Below are 19,385 nucleotides of genomic sequence, written 5' to 3' on the forward strand. Positions count from 1 at the left end.
TGGTGGTGGTGATGGTGGTGGTGGTGGTGGTGGTGGTGATGGTGGTGGTGTAGATGGTGGTGATGGTGGTGGTGGTGGTGGTGGTGATGGTGGTGGTGATGGTGGTGGTGGTGTTGATGGTGGTGGTGGTGGTGGTGGTGATGGTGTTGATGGTGGTGATGATGGTGGTGATGGTGATGGTGGAGATGGTGGTGATGGTGATGATGGTGGTGATGGTGGTGATGGTGGTGATGGTGGTGAATGTGGGAGGGGGATGGTGTCACGGGTGGTGGCTGCACTAAAACTGGAAATTCCAGGCACATAGTAAGCATTCCCAGAATCACTTGAGCTCTCCAAATGTCTTGCCCCCTCACAACAACCAATGAATGATTTGTAACTGTCATGGCCCAATTTCCAGGTGTGACCCCTGAGTCAAAGGTCCACACAGTCAGTGTCTGATAATGGAGGATTCAAAGCCTGATAGACTAGTTTTTTAACATTAAACCAGGAATGCCCAAGCGTGACCCTGACACCAGCTGTGTTCTGTCACCCGGGCGCTTGGGTGGAGATGGACGTTTGGGGGCCCCCAACCCATTGGATCCACATTGCCGGGGAGGGGTCAGCTCAGGGAAATTCAGGGCACCGGTAGGGTGGCTCTTGGTCCTGTCCTCAGTGGCTGGGTCAGCTTGGACCCAGGCTCCCATAATGCTGGTCTTGTTACTCAGAGTGGCCTGCCCTCAACGTGGCATCACCTTTAAAGGAGGCCTGGGCCTCACCCTGGATGATCTGAGGGGCTGTAATCGGTGGAGGTGGTGGGGCAGGGTGGGCACTTCTCACTCTTTAATGGGGCCGAATCCCCTGGGTAATGCAGACAGGCTGCCACTTTGGGCGGCCGGGCTCTTGGCGAGAGGTTCTCACGCTTGAGGTGGCATAGCGTCACGTGGCGGGCTGGCTGACATAGACAGGTGGGCCCACCCCGGAGTTTGGGATTTAGTGAGCCTGGGGCGTACCTGAAATCTTGTAACCCCAGTAAGCTCACGGTGGTGCAGGGACTCTTGGTGCGGAGAACACATGCTGAACATTGGAATCAACTTCAAAACTGTTGAGACCTGGACCCCACATTGAGGTCCTGAGTCAGTGGGACTGAGTGGAACCTAGACATTGGGGATTCTATTTCTAAATGATTCTCATGTACACCCCATGTTGAGGTCCCCTGCTCCAGAGCTGTTCTTTTTATGCTGGTGATAGTATAATGCTAAGTCAGGCTCACCGCTGGAAAGTTCTGGTCAGTGGCCAGGTGGAGGCAGCCAGTGGCATGAAGAAGAGATTCTCTAGGTGTTCCCAGTGGGCAGCGGGGCTGGGAGCAGCTCTTGAACTGAGCGCTGGCTCCTCTCCCGTCCCCTGGGCTGCCATATCCACCCCTGGATAATGGCCTCTCCTTCTGAGCCTCCCCTTCCTGCCCATGGTGGGCGGGGCGCCTTGCGGTCAGGGGCCTCCACGGACTCTGCTTCTGGTGCCCCCCCCTGCTGGGCCGTGTGACCTTCAGCGACTTGGTCCCTCTCTCTCGAGCTTGCTCTTTCCTGTAAAATGAGACAAATAAATGATCTGCTCCAAGGAGTTCCTCAAGAAATACCGTCGCACAGTGCCTGACACCCAGGCGTCTTCTCAAGATCGGTCCTTGTATATGTCCGGGAGCGTGGATTGCCAAGTGCAGCAGCGGGCGGACATCGGTGGCATGGGAGTCACCAGACATCTGTAAGAGCCAGGCCTCCGTGAGCTTCCTCCACTCTCTAGGTGTCCTGATGCACAGCAGTGTGAGCACCGCTGACGTTACTGTGACAATCTGACGGCTGGCTGATGTGATAATTGGGGGTTATTATTAGCCAGTAGCTAAGACGGGCACCCAGATTCCATGTGGCTATCAGTTAGTGTTTTTGTTTTCTTTGAGGGAATACCACTAGTGGAATTTCTGGATCGTATGGTATTTCTATTTTTCATTAAAAAGAATTTAACGTTTATTTAGTTTTGAGAGACAGAGAGCTACAGAACATGAGCAGGGGAAGGGTAGAGAGAGAGGGAGACACAGAATCGGAAGCAGACTCCAGGCTCTGAACTGTCAGAACCCGACGCAGGGCTCGAACCCATGAACCGTGAGATCACGACCTGAGCCAAAGTTGGCACTTAACCCACTGAGCTCTTCAGGCGCCCCTCTATTTTTAATTGTTTGAGGGACCGCCGTATGTTTGCCACAGCGGCTGCACCCATTCACCTTCCCACCAACAGAGCACAAGGGTTCCTTTTTCTCCCCGTCCTCGCTCACATCTGCTGTTTCTTGTGTTTTTGATGTTGTCCATTTCGGCGGGTGTAAAGTGATACCTTCTTGTGGTTTTGATTTCCAGTTTCCTGACAACGAGCGCTGCTGAGCATCTTTTCCTGTGTCCATCAGCCATCTGGACGTGCATTTTGCCTATTTTAAAGCGAACTCGTTTGTCTTTTTATTGTTGAATTGCAAGGGCCCTTTATTCTGGATGTCAGCCCTTCATTGGGTACATTTCTCCCAGCCTGTGGGTTGTGTCTCCATCTTCTTCATGCTGTCTGTGGTCGTCTCCTGATCTGCAAAACCACCGTAAGTGGGGGGGGGGGGGCTCGTCTTAGCCACCACCAGGGTCCTACTGGCCTGACAGAATAGGACATGGTGGAGCATGGGGGTGGGGCAGAGGTGAGTGAGGAGACAGAGCTGGGCCAGTCGAGGCCAGAGCAAGACCGTGGGGACAGAGAGCCTGAGGAGCTAGCTAGCCCTGGCAGGACCTGGGGCCTGTGGGGTGTAAGAGGGAGGGAAGGGGGTCTCACAGGTCTCTAGGACCTGGGTGATTGGAGGGGGGGGGGTCTCTTTGCAGAGCCCGGGCCCCGCCCCAGGGAGGAGGGGCAGGTTTGGAGTAAGATGGATTCCAAGAATTCTATTAACAGCAGCCATCACTGCGCGTGGCCCGGGTGCCAGCCACCCTTCTAAGGGACAGATGTGGACTGCTACAGGCAGTGCTTGCCAGAACCTGAGCGGTAGAGACTGTTGTTCTGGGCGGGGAAACTGAGGCATGGAGAGGTTAAGAAATTTGTCCAAGGCCCACAGCTTGAGTGGGGAGCCCGGAGCGTGTGCTTTCAGCCTCCAGTCTCCACTGCTGTTTGGATGTAAGCTTGCCATGACCCCCGCTCCCCGCAGTTGCTAGACAGACCTTGCCTGTTGGCCGGTTGGCACCTGTGGTATCTGTCGCGGCCTGAACATGCACATTGTTACTGTCGGAACCTGAGAACATTACTTTATGTGCCAAAAGAGTGAATACTACCGTATGTGGCAGAAGACGTGACTAAGAATTTGGGGGGGTTCCGAAATCCAATGACAAGTGTCCTTATACGAGTAAGGCAGAAAATGTGACACAGGAGAAGGTGGTGTGAAAAGAGCTGGAAGAGGCAAGGAGGGGTTCTTCCCGAAACCCCTCGGGGGAGTGAGGACTTGCTGAGCCCCGTGATCTGAGCTTGGGCTTTGACCTCCTGAACTGTCTGAACTCTGCAGAACTCAGGCCTCTGCCTCTCAGGGGGCATGGCCGTTTCCTTCCATTGAAAGCCCTGCAGAGCCTGAAGCTGGATTTGATCACGAGGCAGTAGAGCGGAATGTTCCAGTGTGTCTCGTGTCCAAGGCCGTGGCCTCACACGGTCACGGCGGGGCGGGTGTGGATATGCCTGCTTTGCTGGGGGTGGGAGGGACAGCGGTGAGCAGCTCTGCAGGGGCGGAAGGGCACGGCCTTGCTCTAGCATGCCTGTCCAGTGGTTCCCGCGGATGCGCCCCAGGCCCCGGGCCCCCTCCTTAAATCCTGCCTGGACTGCATCTACTGGCCCATCGGGTTGTGAGGAAACCAGACTTTGGGATCAGAGGCACCCGGGTCCCACATCCAGCTCCTCGCTGGGTGACTTTGGGCAAGTCTCTCAGCCCCTCTGAGCCACTTTTCTCCCCTTGAAGATGGGGATACCGGTGACATGGCAAATGCCGCATCCTTAGCCAGTGGCCATGAGAGCAGAAGAGCCAATGGATGGGATGGGATGAGATGGTGGCTTTCCCACTGCTGTTACTGCCTCATGCAAGCCACCTGTTACCTCAAGGGTGGCCCCAACTGCATTGTGGGAATGAACAGCATGGGAACGTTATCTGGAATGAGTGGAGCAGACAGACCTCTGGCTTCACCCAGCCCTGCCTCTTGGCTCCCCAGGGACCTCACTGGGAAAGACCAGGGTCAGGCTCACATGGGTGGGGGGCTTCCCAGGCCGCCGCCGACTTGACTGTGCGGGAGTGAGCCTGACCGTAGTGCCGGGCTGTGGCCTGGCCCCCCGGGGGCCTGGCCTGCCTGCAGCTAAGTCACGTCCATCGCTTGGCAGACTGGCAGACTGCACTAGTTCCCAGCATCCTCTAGGAAGACAAGGGCCAAGCTCGGTAGCGCGCCTCACAGGCCCCTGGTGACCTCCCCCCGATCCCAGGCTCCCGTCTGGGTCCAGCCCTCCCCATCCTGACATGGCCTGGCGTGAGGGCCCTTCCTCATTCCTCCACCCCATCCGGGGGGCACGGTGCACCCCACTGTGCAAACCAGACGTGAGGGTGCTCCCGCGTGGCCTGCTCCTTGGCTCCCTGTGTCCCGTGCCTCCCCTAGTCCTTCCTGACCGCCTGCCCACTGCCCGGGCTGCTTGCTTTCTCCCGGTGCACCGGCTCCCTCTGCCTGGAATGTTCCATTCCTTTCCACCGGGTCAGCCCTTTCTCCTCCTTCAGAAGTCCGCTTGGCCTCACTTCTTGCGCAAAGGCTTAGGGGAGCCTCTGTGTCCAGGACTGTTTGACCCACCCACGCAGGTTTCCTTTCTTTCAGAGAGCACCTGTCTGGGGCTGGTCATCCGCTCAGTTGCGTGTGTGTTAGACTAACGTCTGCTCCTCCCCCCATGCTCCTCTGGACGCTGGATCCCCAGAACCCTTGGGGCTTGCCTGGAGGAGGTGGCCAGTGAGTGTTCTGGATGGCTGGAGGAATTGGGGGACATACGCACAGTCCCTCCAAAGAGCCGCCTTCTCTTACTCCTTTGGGCTTTAGTATATGTGCTGCCGAAGCAAGCACATCCTTTGGGTTTTAAAGATGTGCTCTGATTGATGCCCCTCCCCCCTTCCACAAAGCCCTGACCCCCATCCTGGCTGGCTCCTGTTGGTGCTGATTCTCAGGCCACTTTCTCCAGGACTTTCCCTGAAGCCTGGGCCCCCACAGGACTGTGGGATCCCTTGTCAGAGCTCTGACGCCCTCTTTCACTATCTGGTGGTCTTCCCTATGGGACTGATGCCTTCAAAGAGGCGGGGAGCCTTCAAAGAGGTAGGGAGGGACCCACCCCCACCCCCACCCCCACCCCCACCCCCACCCACATGTGTGATGCTCAGAGCAGATGCTCACTGGGCATGTGGGATGTGAACAAGTTGGACCCAGTAGGTACAGGCATTTGGGGGAAGAGTGGTCCAGAGAGAGAAGTAGCGAGTGCAAAGGCCCTGTGGTCAGACCATGCTTGGTGGGTTGAGGGGCAGCAGGAGGCCAGTGTGGTTGGAGCAGAGGCCAGGGAAGGGAGGCTGTGAGGTCTGGGGGTGCTGGTGGGTATATGTGATGGGGAGCCTCACCAGTGCTTGATGGCAAGATGATGCTGTGTCATCCGAGCCCACGCCTTTCCTTCCCAGGGCCCTGCACTGTCAGCCTGTCTGGGGGTGTGTTCTCTTGCCTGGAAGGAGTGTCTGCTCCCCCTCCTAGGCCCCCCTGCTTCCACTCTCACCCGTCAAAGCTAGTCCGCGGTGTGGCCAGAAGGAGCCTTTTAACAGAAACTGGACTTTTGTGTTGTGTTGCTGAAAGCCCTTGCCTTGTGCGTCTGGTGCTAATGGAGCCGTGTGCAATCACCCGAGAGAGTGCAAAGCCCGGAGGCCTCCCAGCCTTGGGGAGGCTGCATCTGCCTCCAGTAGGGGCTTCAGTCGTCTGCGGTGTGTTCGTGGAGCCCTCCCCGCCCTCCAGCCCCGTGAGTGACTTTGTATCATGGGAAGGGAACGGGCTGGGGCTGGACCAGCCCTGGGAGTTTGTTCCTTGATCCCTTACTACCTGGGCTCCCTTTTTGTAAAGTGACAGTGGTATCGGCGTCCCCTCGGAGGGTGGGTTGGGTAAGATGGGGCCTTCGTGCTTTAGCATGGACCTACACATGGTGAGGAGCGAGTGATCCTGAGCACGTAGGATCAATACCTATGGACCAAATATGACAGGAATCATCAGGGAAGAGAGTGAGTCCACTTAATGGTCAGATAAGTTAGATGACAGGGTGTGGGCTCAACTAGCAACATGGTGGTCAGGGGAGGGCGAGTGGAGGTCAGGGTGGACGGTGAGTGGGGGCCAGTGGAGATGACATTGCACTGCAGGGAAGTGAGGCGGCCGTCCAGAAAACAGGTGGAAACAGCCCCGAATGACCGCGGAGAAGCAGAGAGAGGCAGAGGTTAGGGGGACTGGGCGCAGGCGGCTCGGTTTTGTTCTAATGGGGATGACCTGAGTCTGACAGGCGGATGATGGGGCGCCCTTGGAGAGAGGCCGGCGTGGGAGGTTTGGGGAAAGGTGGGAAGGAGAGGGGGCCAGGGCCAGGGAGAAGAAGGGAGTACTGATTTGGGGGTTCAGCCTTGAGGATGACGCTCTCTGGTCCCCAGGTCAGTTTCTTCTGCATCCGTAAGTTAGAAATACCACTTTCTTCTCTCTCCTGAATCTTCTGTGCTATTTTTCCCAGCTTCTTTTGATTCAGTCACCAATGTAATCACCTTCTAGTTTTGTGCGTGGATTGCTTATTGCTATTATGTTGGAAAGAAAACAGGCTTTTTTTTTTTTTTTTTTTTTTTTAGCTACTATCCAATGCTTTGGCGGACCCTAAAAATCCCATCAGTGTGTTTTGGGACAGATGGGTGACTTGACCTCTCCCCTCCTCATTTCTTCCCTGTTTTCTGGGCCCAGACCCACCCTCTCCCGTCTCCTCTGTCCTCTCCCTCCCCTGCCCTTGAAAGCAACGGCTACCTTCTCTTTCTAAGGATTCTCTTTGTTCACACAGCCTCCTCCCCCTGCCCCCAAATGGAACTAGCTTTCATGGTTTACCCTCTTCCTTAGGCCTGTGATGTCAGCAGGTGTCTGTGTCTGTGTGGGTTTTTTGTTTCCCCTGAGATAGGGGATCTCAGCTTGTGACTGGCTTTTCCCACACAGCAGGTGTGGCAGAAGTTGTCCCCCGGCCTCTACAGTTTGGGCACTCTGTGCTTTAGTTAACTCACCGGTTCTCCGCCGTCCCCGCTGATGCAGACGGTCCCCGTGCCCAATTATCCTGTTAGGGCAGAACCGAGAAGGAAGTGAGGGAGCAAAACCAACCCATTTTTAAACTTTTCGCAGAAACCGTCCACCAGCACTCCAGAAAACGTGCCAACTCATACCCGCCGAGAGCGAATGAGAATAGCAGTTTGCCGGAGCCTCGCCAACAGTGAATGTTGTGAATCTCGGCTAATGTGGTAAGTGAGAGCTCTCCTTCTGGTCTCTTTCCGCTGGTTACGTCTTGCTGTGTGTGTGCTGGCCACGTGTGCTTTCTCTCCTCCGGGGAATCACTTCTTCGTTATCCATGCTAATTTTACTATTGACGTGTTGCTTGGAACAACTTTGATTTTTTCTTTTCAATTTTTTTTAATGTTTATTTTTGAGAGAGAGAGAGAGAGAGAGAGTGAGCGAGCAAGCAGGGAAGGGTCAGAGAGAGAGGGAGACACAGAATCTGAAGTAGACTCCAGGCTCCGTCAGCACAGAGCCGGACGGGGAGCTCAAACCCACGAACTGTGAGATCGTGACCTGAGCCGAAGTCAGACCCTTAACTGACTGAGCCACCCAGGTGCCCCAAAACTACTCTGATTTGTCAAGCCCTCCTAACTCTTTGAAGCTATTAGCCTGTGGTCTGTGCTGTGTGACTAATGTTTGCTCCTGACCTTGGTTTGACGTTCTTGCCTGTGCTGCGATGCTCTTCCTCCATGGAGATTTAACACAGGTGTCTTCTGTGGCTGCTTATGCTTTTTTGTCTCCTTTTATATTTGTTTTCCGGAGATTTCTTTGTTTTGTGGTTTCTCTGTGTTTAGTTCAGCATGTGGCTCACCTGTAAGCTGCTTTGCTGTAAGGATCTCAGTGGACGTATGTTTTTATTTGTTCCCAAGCAGTTAGTCCTTTGCCCGGTGCGGTGGGAGTGGCTCAGTGTTCTCTCTCCCCGTTGATGTGTGTCAAATTCCTGTCTGCCCTTGAACCTGTTTTTGGACTTGCTCTTTTGTCTCATCGATCTGCTGAGCAGCCCAGCTTTTCTCCCTGTGGAGAGAGAGACACACAAACTTCCAGCTTGAAGTTTTCAAACCAGATTTTGTTTCAAGCTAAAAAATGGACTTCCTGGGGTGCCTGGGCGGCTCAGTCGGTTATGCATCTGACTCTTGGTTTTGGCTCAGGTCATGATCTCACGGTTCATGGGTTCGAGCCCCATGTCGGGGTCCTCACTGATAGTGCAGAGCCTGCTTGGGATTCTCTTTCTCACTGCCCCTCCCCTGCTCCCTCTCTTTCTCAAAATAAATACACTTTTAAAAAAAGTAAAAAGCTGGACTTCCTGCCAGGAGATGGCTGCTACTCTCTGGGAGGGGTGGCCCAGGGGCATGACTGTCCCTCTGTCCGAGCCTTTCTGGAATGTCCTCCACCCTGCGTTCCATTCTGTCCCAGAAGGTTCTGGGCCTCCAAGGGCTTTGTGTTTGCAGTCGTGATCACGGTGGGAATCTGGAGCGTGCCGGGGAGCGCTTGGATGCCTGGGGCTCGCGCTGTGTGCTGGGTGTCATCTGTTTGCAGGCCCAGCCCGTTTGTACTGTCCCTGCGTCCCAGCCAGGGGTCAGAGACAGACAGGGCGCGAGTAGCCTGGACGAGGTCCAAGGAGCCAGCCTACCGCTGGGCCCCACCTCGTTGCACTCACTGCTCTCTACCGCCGCAGCCCCAGAGCGCGGCCCGGAGAACCTTTCTGAGGTTGTACAGGCTTGGTGAGCCTTGCTGTCTGGGGGGAATGAAACGATCCTGAGCAGGAACACCGAGCCAGCCTTGCACTTTGGGGTAAATGAAGACACACGTCGCTGGGAAGAGCTCCCCTCCCCAGCGTGCAGGCTGTGGTCTGGCGCTGGACAGAACGCAGGCCTACTGCACCGGGAATGTGGGCGCGGGCAGCTAGCTCCAGCTTACCCACAAGGAGGCCAAGGCTCTAGGAGCCTAGGTGGTGCGTCCGGGGTAGCACAGGGGGACTGTGGCCGGGCCGGGGTTCACGCTTCACGACCCGTCACTTCACTGGCTCACAAGAAGGTTAGGACAGGATAGGTTGTCGTCGAAGAGGTAAGGCGTTCTGACGCAAAGTCTACACACTGCAGCTTCCTAAATGTCACGAATTGCCCTGTACGGACGTTGCTGCTTTGGGAGAATTTTCAGAGGAATCTCCTTTGGTTCTGAGAACAACCCTGGGTTGGGGGCCGGACTCCCATCCCCGGGCCCCGTTTGCAGATGAGACTGACTTGCCCGGGGCGGTCGGCTGGCTTCCTAGGGCCGGTCCTCCAAGGGCTGGCAGGTCACAGTGGGACCAACCGCTACTGTGGACGGACCACATGGCTCGCGGAACATCCACGGGCACTGAGGTTGGACGTACCCCAGTTCTGGCCCATCCTGCGCCCCCAAGAAAGATGTTGTAGAAAAACCCGTTCCAGCCAAGGCTGTCAGAAGCGTACAGGGGAAGTCTGGGCCACTCGCCATTTGCATCAGACCTCAGGTTTGTGCCTCAGGAGCTAAGTGCTGGACGGCCGGGAGCACTGGCGGCCGAAGCCAAAAGCCTAGAGCAGATGGCGTGGGATTAATTTTTGCAATTCATAAGAAAGGGAGCGCATGGCAATCTGTTAGCTGTGTCGGCATCTGAGCTTAGTTTTTTCCATCAGAATCGCGGACTCTGTTAGTTACCGTGTTCTATTAAATCTAAAGTGCCATCAGTGGAGAGATGCGTCATTATTTTTATACCACCAGCGAAAGGAGGGAAAGCAACAGTGAGAGTCAGGCTGTAAAACACATGCTAATTTCAGAGACGTTAAACAGCAAATAAACATGCACCACGGGGCGGATGCAATATAACAGCGTCTTCTTATTTACTTGCTGATGGACCACGGCCAAGGGCTGGCTTCCTCTGGGCACAGGGAGGTGAAAGGGTGCTCACGGTCCCTGCTCCCCAAAAGCACATGGACCGCTCAGGAATGTTGCTGATGCTAAACAGATTGGCGTCAGACGTTTGCTGATGGATGGGTTCCTTCAGCGATGTTTCCGGAGTGCCTACTATGTGCCAGACACTGTTCCAGGCACCGGGGACCCCACAGTGAGCAGTGACTTCTCATTGAGCTCACTCCGTTCCAAGGCAATAAATATGCATCCCCGGCAGCAATTCTCAAACAGTGCCGTGCAGAAAAATTCATGTGCGAAAACTTTATGTTCTATGGCCTGGTCCAGTTTCCAGGCTTTGCTGTTCAGTTCGGTCTAGGATAAGACTCTGGGGTCTGCGTTTTCACAGGCATGCCAGGAGGGCCCAGGGCAGAAGGACTTCGAACCAAAATGTGATCAATAGAGCTTCAGTGTTAATGACTTCATAGCACCCGTCGTATGAACATTCTAGAATATATTTAGCTGTTGGAGATTTAGCCAATATTTATTTTTTAATCTTCCTATTGTAGATGACACACCCAAGAATGTCCCGGCAGCTGAATATTACTTGCATACTTCCTTCATGGTTTCTTTAGGGTCAACTGGGCATGGACGCGTGGGCTGAGTTTTTAAGGGTGAGGTAGGAGTTTGCTGTGGTTCTTTCCACCACTGTATTGAGCCCGGGAGCCTGACTGCCTGGGTTCATTTTCCCACTTATTAGTGGGGTACTTTTGAGCAAGCTCTTTGCCTTGCCACTGCGTTTTCTCATCCCTAAAATGGGACAACCGTAGTACTGACTCTTTAGGGCTGCCATAAGGAGTAAATGAACCACGCTGGGGGACGGAGCTGAGCACGCCGTGGCCGTGGTGGCAGTGGCTGCTGAGGTGGAGAAGGGAGAACCCTTTGCTCTGCAAGGTGTCCGTGTTCACAGCTTGGGCGCGGCAGTGGCTCTGAGGACGGGAGCTCTGGGTGTGCACAGCCGCGTGTGTATGAGCTGATGCTGGACAATGGGCCTCACGTCGCACAGCCAAGCTCAGCCCGTTGCCCTCGCTGCCCCTGGAAACATCTTTTTACCACACTGGTCTGGATGTGTTCCTCTGTTCACATCTCCTCCCTGACATCCTGCTGTCTGGGCGCGGACCACAAACCCCTTGACGTGCAGGGGGGAGGAAGGAAAGCCCCTTAGAACTTGATTTCAGCCTTATCTCATACCAGCCCTGGCCGCCGAGTGCTCTGTGCTCCTCTGTGACAGGAGACTTGTGGGAGGTGATGGTGGAACTCGGCCAGCAGCCCTCCTCGGCTTTTGAGGGATGAATAGGAGCTTTCTAGGTGGAGGAGGAAGGGAGGGCTGTCCCGGCTGTTGAGCCGGTGCGCGCACAGGTGCAGCGATGCATTTGGGGTGACGTCAGTGGGTCACGGCTGGGTGTGGGGTGTTGGGGCGGGGCTGGTAATGAGGGTGGCTGTGGGCTGCAGAGGTGAACTCTGCTTCCTGCACGCGGTGCGCCTCGCATCGCTGGGCTCCGGACAGTCGCCCTGAATTTCCTCGTGGCTTATCTCTTCAGCTGTGCCTCTTTCTAGGCTCCAACGCGCCCCCACTCATTTCCTATCTTTGTAAAGGACCGTAGACATCTGACACATTTCTTTGCCTAATTGCTAAGGGTGCAGAAGGGTTCCCTTCGTTATTTAGCTCTGCCTCGAAACTGGGACTTGGAAGGCACCCAGTCTTTCTTTACACGCTTTGTGGTAAATCCCTTCTGGGAAACCAAATGCGACATCCCAGAAGGCTTTTCTTGCACAAGGTTTGACGGGAATTAAAATAACCTGGCTGGCTAAGATGCGGCCTCGGTGCTCCTGGCCCTCCCCCGGTCCTCTTCTCTTCTGCGCCCACCTGGCCTGTTCTTTCCTCGGCCTCCAGAGTGGTGTCCACGCACAGAATCGATCAGCTCTGCCGAGCAGAAGGTGGCTGCCTCCCGCCAGGCGAGGCAGGTCTCAGGAGGTGGGAGTTGGAAAAATGGGCCGGGAATCATCCCTGCGGTTCACCAACCCGTAAGCCCCTGCTGTATGCAGGCATCCAGCTAGACTCGGACCAGGGCTGGAATCAAGACTTCCCGAGCTGGCGGGGACCTCAGGGAGTGGTTATTTCTCCATGGGGGGTGGGGGGCGTGTGGCTCTGTGGTGTGGGAGAAGGTTTTAGGTGGCACGTGGATGGATGTGTTTTATTTTAAGAGTATTTCGGTGTGTGTTAGAGAAAATATAGCACATTAAGTCTGTGTGTGTGCATGTGTGTGTGCGTGTGTGTGCATGTTAGCGCTTAGAATAAGACTGAAATCGTACTTTTAAGAAAATGTATTTATTTTTTAAATGTTTTATTTATTTCTGAGAGAGAGAGACTGCGTGAGTAGGGGAGGGTCAGAGAGAGGGAGACACAGAATCCGAAACAGGCTCTGAGTTAGCTGTCAGCACAGAGCGCGATGCGGGGCTCGAATCCACTAACCGTGAGATCATGACCTGAGCTGAAGTCGGATGCTTAACCGACTGAGCCACCCAGGCGCCCCAAAATGTATTTATTTAAATTCAAGTCAGCTAACATACAGTGTAATGTTGGCCACAGGAATAGAACCCAGTGATTCATCTCTTCCATAGAACACCCCATGCACATCCCAAAAGGTGCCCTCCTTAATGTCCATTCCCCGTGGAGTCCATCCCCCGCCCACCCCCTCCCAGCAGCCTTCAGTTGATTCTCTGGATTTAAGAGTCTTTTATGGTTTGCCTCCCTCTCTGATTTTATGCTATTTTTCCTCGCCTTCCCCTATGTTCATCTGTCGAGTTTCTCAAATTCCACATAGAAGTGAAATCATATATCTATCTTTCTCTGACCGAGTTAGTTTGCTCAGCATAGTACCCTCCAGGTCCGTCCACTTTGTATATGTCTTTAAAAGGCAGTCATTGTAAAGAAAAATATTAAGCAAATGAAAGTAAGTTGCAGAGGGGGCATGAAGGAACGTTTCTGGGGTTCCCCCAAATGTTCTTGTTCCCAATGGCAGAAACTCTTTGACTTGTAACTCCAAGTGGAAACGACACCACAGGGAAGTTGACTCTGAAACAGTAAGCACGTGGCGTATGTGTTTTAGGCAGAAGCCACAGTGGCTGCACCTGCGTGACTGAGGGGTGGAGACCCCCTTCTGGGCCAAACGCTCCCTACTTTTCAAAAGGCAAATCTGAGGCCCAGAGAGGCGGGTGCCGTGCAGGTGTTGTGCCAGGGGCAGGGGTAGGATGGCGGGGTGGGGCCTGGCGCGGAGGCCTTGACCGGCTTTCCTGCTCGGTGTCAAAGGAGGTGGCCGTGGCAAGTGGGCGTGGCTGTGGCTTGTGGCGGAAGACAGGCTGTCCTCAGATGGGCAGGCAGGTGGCATGGGTCTGCTCACATTGCTGAGGGATGCCCGCTTCCTCCTGTAGGAGGGAACTTTTCTTTCTTTTTCTTAATGTTTATTTATTTTTGAGAGAGAGAGCGAGAGAGAGAGACAGAGCATGAGCAGTGGAGGGTCAGAGAGAGACACACACACACAGAATCGGAAGCAGGCTCCAGGCTCTGAGCTGTAAGCACAGAGCCTGACATGGGGCTCGAACTCATGAGCCGTGAGATCATGACCTGAACCAAAATTGGACACTCAACCCACTGAGCCACCCAGGTGCCCCAGGAGGGAAGTTCTCTAAGTTTCAAGACCAGAGAACCCGAGTTTACATTTGGGGGTTAAAGAGTCTTCTACATGCTCTCAGATATCAGCTTCAAATCTTCCATTTTTCTCTTTTAGACACTGCCAGTGTCCTGAGGGCTGACGCCCCCTCCTCCTGGGCCAGGGCTTATTTTGGCTTCTCAGCAGGTGGCGCTTGGGGGGCGGGGTGAGTTGCGCAGGAATGGGGCAAGGGTGGGGGTGGGGGTGGGGGGAGGTGTGGGCTGCGGGCTTAGACCTCCTGGCTTCCCCCCAGAGGCCTGGTGAGTCAGGAGAGCTCGGCAGCTCTGCTGTGGGCCGCCCTGGCCGGGATTCACAGACACTTGGCTTCTTGGCTCCCACTGAGGGCCTGTCTGTCGGTGAGGCTGTTGTATTCCTGGTTGGTTCGTGGCCTTCCTCCCTCCTCCTCTGCCTCCGTGGTTACAGTGCCTCAGGCGCCGTGCTGTGGACCCGTGGTGGTTACCCAGTCATCCTACTGACATCGGCTGAGGTTTGGTAACAGTGTATCCTGTGCCTCCCGCTGGGTGAATTGGTTTTACTTCCACGGCCTCCTTCCCTTCTCAGCGCAACTCTAGGACGGAGCTATGTTGTTTCGGGAAAACGGTGTCTTATCTTGGGAGACCCTGTGAGTGTCTTTCTGGGAAGGAGGAGCCTAAGGCCCAGGTGTGGACATGGAAGCTGATTTTAGAGACACATATTTGCAAAGGTGCTTTTTTGTTTTTTTTAGATTTTGCTTCCTACCAGCAGGCATCAGGCAATTTTCTGGGGCCCAGATGGAGGCTGCTAGGTTTCAGGGGGGAAGCCAGACAGACGCTGAGGCAGGCGCTGCCGCTCAGAGGGCCATTCATCAAGATCGGGAGGCCGCCGAGGGCCGGGAAGACTACGTCAGAGCCAGGAGCAGAACCGTGTGTCTATTCCTGGATGCTGAAACCACTGTGTTCAGCAAGCAGGGCTGTGTCCCTGCTGCGTCAGGCCCTGGGTAGGGCCCTGGGGACACAGAAGTGGATGCGCCGTAGACTGCCCTTGAAGTTCACAGCACAGTAGGGAAGGGTTCAGGCAGAGGGTCTCTGAGGGGGTGGGTGCCACTTCCCCATCCGTGATCTTAGGTGGGTCCCATTGTCCCCTTCTCTGAAACGGGGGGTGGGACGTGGACAATAACAGCATCAATTTCAAAGGTGCAGAGCTCAGAGCGGGAGCTGCCCCCATTACTCTGTCTCTCTGGCCTGGTAGAATGTTCTATGCTGTAGGGAAGCAGGGGCGCCCACCTGCTTCCGATCTCCTTGGCCTTTCCTCCCAGAGCTGGTCGTAGAGCTCCATAAACTTGGAGCATGTCTGTTGACGGAATGAATGTGACATTGGCCTTGGAGGATTCAGATGGGTGGAGACTTGGGAAGGAGGGTAGGTGTCGTGGGCAGGCAGAGGTGCAGAGAGGAGGGCAGGCCAGAGGCGCAGGCAGGGAGTGAGGGGGACGGGCTTCTGGGGGGAGGGCTGGGCAGTGCGTTGAGGCTGGCTTTTGAGCCTGGGTAAGAAGGGCCCACTCTGTGCTGGTGGGGAGGCAAGAAATGTGGGCCCTGGCCCCCCGTCCCCACGGAGCTTACAGCCTGGATGGGAGATGAGGATCCACAGGTGGTATGAGCACTTGATAATTGGGACTTTGTGAGCAGATATAAATATTGAATTTAAGTCAGTTAATTTTTTTTTTTTTTTGCCCAATTTTCTAATCTTTGGAAGAGAGATGACACAGAGCTTCCTTCCATCTTTGGCACGTGTGGGACACGCTGGGTTTCAGAGTCAGGCCTGGTTTCAGGTCCTGGACTCAGTGCTTCTAACCAGGGCGGCCTTGGGCCCCGACACCTGATTTCACTGGAACCCTGCCTTCCCATCTGTAAAGCGAGAGAGTCCTTCATCGGTGAGACCTGAGGGTCAAGTGCGATGGTCGGCACAGAGCTGGGCCAGGACAGAGCGCCCGCTCACTGTTAGTCATTTCCTTCTTGGAAGAAGGGCGGCAGAATTGTTGTGTGTGTGTGTGGAGGGGAGGCGGGCTATAAATTACTTTTGTTTTCTTTTCTAAACCCCTCAAATTTTTTCTTTGATTAGCATTTTATTTTACTTCTCATGAAGACTATAACTTCTGAGGAACAGACCTGACGGGGCCATTTGCTCAGCTGGGACTTTCCTCCTGCAGATTGGCCCTGTGCCTGCAGCGCCAAGTTTGGGACTCGTGAGCGAGCCCCGCGCCTTGGTAGACACATGCCACGTGCCGCTTTGAAGCTGTGACACGTCCAGTCCACAAGGAACGTGAAGGGAAGAAGGGAGACACTTGGACCCTGGTTCTGTTGCAAAGCTTTTTTGCTCCATAAATGTGAGCCTCAGGCTGTCTGTCCTGTCCAGCCCTCCAGCCCAGGGCCTTGGATAAAATCCAGCCAGGGCGCAAACCCCCAGCCCGCTGTTTCCTGGGCGTGTGTTCTCGGGCCAGCTGTGTGCAGGGAACTCCCCCACCTCCTGCAAACCTAAAATACGCAAGAAATGGAAGAGTACATTTTCTGCAGTTCCTGGAGGTCTGGTTTCCCAGCACTGGCTTGGCCCCCAGGAAGTGCTGGCCAAGAGAGCTGGGTGCAAGAAGGGAAGACATTGGCTCTGCCGTCTTGAAAAGGCAGACTCACCCTCCATGGAGTCCGAGTGGTGTCTGGTTTACTGAGAGGGGCCGGAGAGAAAAGGAATGTTTGCATGCATTTCCTGGAGTCCGGAAGCTGAGGCTTGAAACCCTCATTTGCTTAGGAAGAAACAAATGCAAAATGGCACCACAGCTCTGCTCAGGGAAGGTCTGCTGGGTGTGAGGCAGCCTTGGAGATTGTCAGTCCCTCATCTGCATGGAGCCTCTCACCAGGAAATGCACTTGCCCTGCCCTTGGTCTGAAATAGATGTGTCAAAACATTGCGCTCTAGCTGGCATTCTACTTGGGCTGCTCTAGCCTCTACTTAGCATGGTCCATGTCACCAACCCACTGCTTTGCCAGAAAGCTGTCCTGCATAATCTTCATTCGGTTCCTCACTATTCTCTGGGCACCTACCTGGGACCAGGCTCTGGGGAAGGTCCAAGCACAAAGTTGACTCAATTTGGTTCTTGCTTCTAAGGATTGAGTGTTCAGAGGAGGTAGACTCTTGGTGGGGGGCAGGGACTTCTGTCTGCATTCCGTCTCTGTGTCCAGCAGAGTGAAGGCTCAGTGAGTCCTTGTTGAATGAACAATGATTGGGTGAAATGAATGAGTGATTGGGTGGGAACGAATCAGAAGGTGATGCCAGCCTAGGTGACCAGGGTGGCCAGGTCAGTGGGGAGCACGGGAGCCGTGGGTGCCCTGATGCTGATTACAGAAGCCCCTGGGGGAGGCTGGTGAGCTGAGGAGGAGAATATTCCCATGGCGCCCAGACCCTCTGGCAGAGGGAGGCATAGGGGCGAGCATTCGGAGAGCTGAATGGGGGGTGGCATATGGGTACAGTGGGCTTGGGCTGGACCCCAAGCTGGGGGACCACCTGCAGCCATTTAGGCAGAGGAGTGACATGAAAGGGTACCCTAGAAGGCCACTTGGAAGACGGTGGGGGCCAGCGGGGCCTGGGGGGCAGGCGAGGTGGTACTTCAGAGCCCAGCTTCCGCTGTTAATTCTCCAGGGTGTTGCCCCCGCATGGGTGCTTCTGTGACTGGCCCAAACACTTTCCCTGTGGAAACATCCCAGGTGATATTTCTTTGTTATTTATTGATGTGCACTTTTCAAAATAAACCACTTTGTGTTAGCCCCCTTAAATGACTTAAAGGCCCTGCAAGCGACTGGGTTTTAAGAGTTGGGCTTTTCCGATTTTGCCATTAACTTGAAGGAGGCAAAGAAGTTTTTTGTGTCATTTCCTCGTATCATCCCAAGTGCATGTCGGCAAGAACCCAGGCCCTCGTTCCAGTCCTGCTCCATTACCTACTGGCTGTGTGCGCTGAGGGCACTGTGTTAATAGGGGAGATGGAAGGGAAGATAAAGGACACATGCCCAGTGTGATTTAGTCCTCCACTCCCACCCCCGTTAGCATTGGTGGCATCTGACCTGAGGGTAACAGTGCCCAATGTTGTCTTCATTGATTAAACTTTCTAATTAAAGCTGGCTCCAGGGAACAGGGTACCTAGTAATCGAAGCTCATTCCCTTCATGATTATTGGACTTTCATGTGCGCAGGGGGCACCCAGGTCAGAGGAGTGAGCTGTGTGACCTTGCTCAAGTCACTCAACCTCTCTGAGCCTCAGTTCCTAGTTTCTTAGCTTGTGAACTGGGGACCATAGTGATTTCCATCTCATTGGGTATTGGGACAGGTATGAGAACTCCAAAGCTAAGAATTGAACTGGAGCTTTCCAATTCCTGGTTTGGCATCCTCAACCTAATTGATCTGAATTTGTGTTTTTGAGATAATATCTTATGTATCTTCTTAGGCTGCTATTTAGGGCGATGCTTAAAAATCAATAATGAACAACAGTTAGTGCACATACTTCTTTGGTGAGTTTTTAAATGTTAAGATATGCCAAATTTGAGAATGTGTTTGGCGTGGCTCACTGGCTTCCCTACGTGAACTGTAGGGTTGTATCTGGAAGGAAGCACAGCCTGGGATAGGCTGTGTCCTTCAGGTGGGGTGAAGTAGGAGAAGGCACTGGAGAAACTTCACTTCTGCTGACTGTTAATACCAGATGTCCTTGACCCTGGCACCCGCATGTTGGAGTCACCTTGAATCACCATGTCTGTTTTGGAAAAATACCAATGTCTGTGTCCCCCCCACCCCCCTGGCCCCCCACCCGATCAGTGTTGTCTGGACTATATCTGGGTGTTTTCCTAGTTTTGTTTTTTCATTGTCGATATAGAAATACAACTAATCTGTGTATTCTAATCTTGTATCCTGCCACCTTGCCGAATTCACCTATCAGTTCTAATAGTTTTGGGCTTTTTTTTTTTTTTTTTTTTTTTTGGTTTTTGTTGATTCCTTAGGGTTTTCTATACACAAGATCCTGTGAGCTGCAAATATAGTTTTACTTTTTCCTTTTCAATCCGGATACCCTTTATTTTTTTTTTCGTGCCTAAGTTTTCTGGATGAATTTGCAGTACAAGTTGAATAGAAGTAGCAAGAGTAGACATCCTTGCCTAGTTCCCACTCTTAGTGGGGAAGCTTTCAGGCTTCACTGTTGAATATGATGTTGGCCGTGGGCGTTCTGTGCATGCCCTTGACTGGGTTGAAGAAGTTCCTTCTGTTCCTAGTTTGTTGACTGTTTTCATCATGACAGGGTGATAGGTTTCATCATATGCCTTTCACATCCATTGAGATGATCATGATGAGGTTTTCGTCCTTTATCCTGTCTTT

The 19,385-nt window shown here is 53.9% G+C and overlaps 1 protein-coding gene across 2 annotated transcripts in view; it reads left to right on the plus strand.

The window, feature by feature from the left end:
- JAKMIP1 (janus kinase and microtubule interacting protein 1) overlaps positions 1-19,385 on the plus strand; it is a 127,560-nt gene that overhangs the window by 26,513 nt on the left and 81,662 nt on the right. For both annotated transcript variants that reach the window (XM_039232028.1, XM_039232029.1), the window contains exon 2: positions 7,443-7,558. The gene's annotated coding sequence lies outside the window, so the exon portion shown is untranslated. The remainder of the gene's footprint in view (positions 1-7,442; positions 7,559-19,385) is intronic.

This window comes from Hyaena hyaena, unplaced genomic scaffold (assembly GCF_003009895.1).
Source record: "Hyaena hyaena isolate Hyena2069 unplaced genomic scaffold, ASM300989v1 scaffold_63, whole genome shotgun sequence".
In the NCBI taxonomy this organism is placed as follows: domain Eukaryota; kingdom Metazoa; phylum Chordata; class Mammalia; order Carnivora; family Hyaenidae; genus Hyaena; species Hyaena hyaena.